We start from the raw sequence: 3,684 nt of genomic DNA, 5'->3' as shown, positions 1-3,684 counted from the left end.
GGTCCGGAGGAGGGCCACTCACATGACCAGGGGGCAGCAGGGCAGGCCCTACAAGGAGAGGCTACGGGACCTGAACCTATTCAGCCTCCACAAGAGAAGGCTGAGGGGGGATCTAGTGGCCTGTTACAAACTAGTCAGAGGGGACCAGCAGGCACTGAGGGAGTCTCTGTTCCCCACCGAGCACTACCTGGAGTGACTAGGAATAATGGTGACAAGCTGGCAGAGGGTAGATTCAGGCTAGATATCAGGAGGCGCTACTTCACAGTCAGGGTGGCTAGGATCTGAAACCAACTTCCAAGAGAAGTGGTTTTGGCTCCTACCCTGGGGGTCTTTAAGAGGAGGCTAAATGTACACCCTGCTGGGGTTGTTTGACGCCAGTACTCTTTCCTGCCATGGCAGGGGGTCAGACTCAATGATCTGCTCAGGTCCCTTCCGACCCTACAAACTATGAAACTATACCTCAAGATAAGGATTAATAATCTTTACGAACAACAGACTGTGGTTTGCAACCTGGTTGCTGCCACAGGCAACAGATCCCCTCTTGCCACCCCTGAAGAGTCCCAGTCCTCCTGTTCTGTGCCAAGGGCTACAGCCTTCGCTCACCTTTGCCACCAATGTCCATTGCCAATGGAAACGTGGGGTAGAAGGGAGTGAATCTGGCAGCGAGTGTAAGCTTTTACTTGTTTTTCGACCATGGAGAATTTCTTTATATTTTTTTTTCTTTTTTCAGAGAACCAAAACTTGTCAGAATGTGTTTGGCACTATGGAGTACTGTCTGAAATCTCTGGGTGTATCTTATGAATCATGTGTAAGCACCCTGATTGAGAATCTCTGCACTAGTGCTTCATCTGTTTACAAACCTTGTACCAAATCCACTTTTTAATGTTTTTTTCCCCTTTGATGAGCTGAATCTCTTATCTATAAATGTCCATATATACAACTTCCTTTAAGATCTTCCTCTAAAAAAGTATAATTTCCAACCTCCCTCCCACATAATCCAAATGAAAGAAACCTATAAATATAATTATTTATTTGAACTTCACAAATATCAAACTAATATAAGCAATACATTTTCTTTACCCAGACAACTTCAGATCTTTTAGGCTTTGAAATAGCATTTAATTAGATGCTGTATTATAGTTTCATCGAGATGTCCCCTGGCAGTCATAGACGCTTGCACCGTAGTTTTCTTTATTACTGTAAATCATCACTTTACATAGGTTTCTCCAGTGGACCATTAGTAGAAATGACAAAGTAAGTAAAGTTGGACCATACATTAAAATCTGTTCTAGTTTAAAAAAAAAAAGAGAGAGTCACAGTCAGATGCCTGTGGAACCCACTTTAGGAGGTCTTCTCAGTTTGACAGCAGTTTACTGATAACTCCTTTTGGAGTATACATTTTCCAATTAGCTAGCTGTGAAATCATTTTTATGGAGCTTTCCTCTACACCAAATTTCACTGGCTTATGAGAACAACATGGGACTATGTTACAGGCTCCTTTAAGGTCAAGATTATTACAGCTGCAGGCTTCCCCCTCTTAGTGTAACCCTTATCTTTGTTTTGTAAGAGGAGGAAATTAAGAGTAGTTTATAACTAATTCATTAGTTTTTCAAGAACAAATCCTATCAATTTCTTTCTGGATTCTCATGGTAGGCTGAGTGGTATATACAATCCTAGGTTCTCCGTGTCCCTACTAGCCCGGCTATTTAAAATAAGATAGATACTATGTTTGTCCTTCTCCAGTCCTCTGGGACCTCACCAGACATTTATGAGCACTCAAAGGTTCAGCGACTGCTTTGGCTAAGGCCTTACGAACTGTACAGTGAATGTCTTCCAACCCTACCAATTTGACTGCCTTTAAGTATTCTTTTACCTCTTTTTTCCCTATCCTGGTCTGTGCTCAAGTCTCCTTCAAATTAATCTCAGTAAGTAACTTCTCACAATTAACCTTTTCAGGCAAGCTTCATCTGTTATGTCATCAGGCAGGGCCCTCACAGGCAAAGGAAGATTTAGCAATCTTGTTGGTGATGTAGAATTTCCCAACAAATGAGTATTCTTCCCTCCGAGGTAGCTGTTTTTTCCATCCACTACCAATCCATGGGCTTATAAGAGTACATTCTAGATTACAACATGAGCAAGTGATTTTCCCACCCATCTTTAATCACCTATCTTTAATCAGTGACTAATGAAAAAGAACTATTTGACTTCAAAGAGACCTGTGAGAGTTCAGACATTAAACACTAACCAACCAGAAGGGCAACTTAGTTCAGACTGTAACCAAGCCAAGATTTCAAAACAGGCTAAAAAAACTAAACTCGAAAAGGGAGTGGGCTGGCCCAGAGACCCACATTCCACAGTAAGCGTCTGAGCAGCATTACTAGCCCTTGCTCAGCAAGCTCTGCACAGAGCAGCCAGCAGTAGAGTGAAGACAAGTCAGCAAGCAGGCAGGGGGTGGGGTTAACAGAAGAGAAAAGAATGAGGGAACACTGAAAGCAACAGAGGCAGAAGAGGAAACACTTCACCAGACAAAAAAAAAAAAAAAAAACCCTCATATGTAGCTGCACTAAACTTGGCAGCAATGTGCCCTGCACTTTGCACCCCATAGGCTGCCTGAATTTACAGCATTTCTTTTCTCTAACTGTCCCTCAGCCTAAGCACAGTTGGGAAGAGACATAACCAAGATTTTCAGAATTAAATTAGGTGATTGAGCTCCACAAGCTTGTCCATTTCTGTTGAATAGAATGCAAAACATATCATCCAAGACCATCCTTAATATACTTTCCAATTATTCTGAATCTTCAGGGAGCTTCTGTTGGCCCTTTATTTCAGGGTTTAAAGTATTTTCCATCTCATTGCCAAATAGTATGATGGCAAATATTGCCACCTGGCGTTTAAACACACTCACTGTAAAAGAACAGCCTTTCTAACAAGTAGAAACCTTTTACACATTTTTTTTGTACGTCAGCGGTTCTCAACCTGCTCAGATTTGAGGCATCCCTTGTTAGGGTTGAGACAGCCCTTGAAAATGACAGATCTTAGTTTTCACTTGTTTCTTGACTACAGAAAAATAATAAGGCAGTTTTCTATTGCAAAGTGCTCAAAAAGACTCCAACAGATCAAAATGTTTTTAACATTATGGTTTCTTATCTGAAATCTCTGGTTTTCTTATGCTTGTGCACCTGACAGTCTAACATTGTGTAGCACCCTGGGGTACTCTTGGAAGGATTTCAAGGCATTCAAGGATGCCCTAGCACTGGGGATACATGTTGTCAAGAATCCAGCGGCACTACCAATACTTGCCTGTTTACTAAGGGTGCAGAGATTTTGGGGGCCAATACCGATAGCCAATTTTTAAGGAGGCATATTGGCTGATACCAATCTGATTTCTGAGACAGCTGTGTCTGGCTAGCAAGTCTGTTGTTGTGGAAAGGGAGAGGGGAGGGAAGGGGTGTGTGGGGGCAGATCAAGAACCCTGTGGTAAGGAAAGGAGTGGGCCTGGGGCTAGGGCAGGCGCTGCCCAGCTGGGGCGAAGCAGGGTGTAGGACAGAGCTGCGACTCATCCACGGGGTGTGGGGAGGTGGGGCAGCTCCCGCTGCTGTGCACACCCCAGGAGGACATGGGAGAGGCACATGCCCCCAGATCTGTGTGGGGCGGGGCAGGGCTGGGCTGCAGAAGCACAACAAC

The sequence above is a fragment of the Crocodylus porosus genome, unplaced genomic scaffold, assembly GCF_001723895.1.
Source record: "Crocodylus porosus isolate Cpor-Errol unplaced genomic scaffold, CroPor_comp1, whole genome shotgun sequence".
Classification (NCBI taxonomy): Eukaryota; Metazoa; Chordata; order Crocodylia; family Crocodylidae; genus Crocodylus; species Crocodylus porosus.
Note: the sequence above shows the minus strand (reverse complement) of the source record.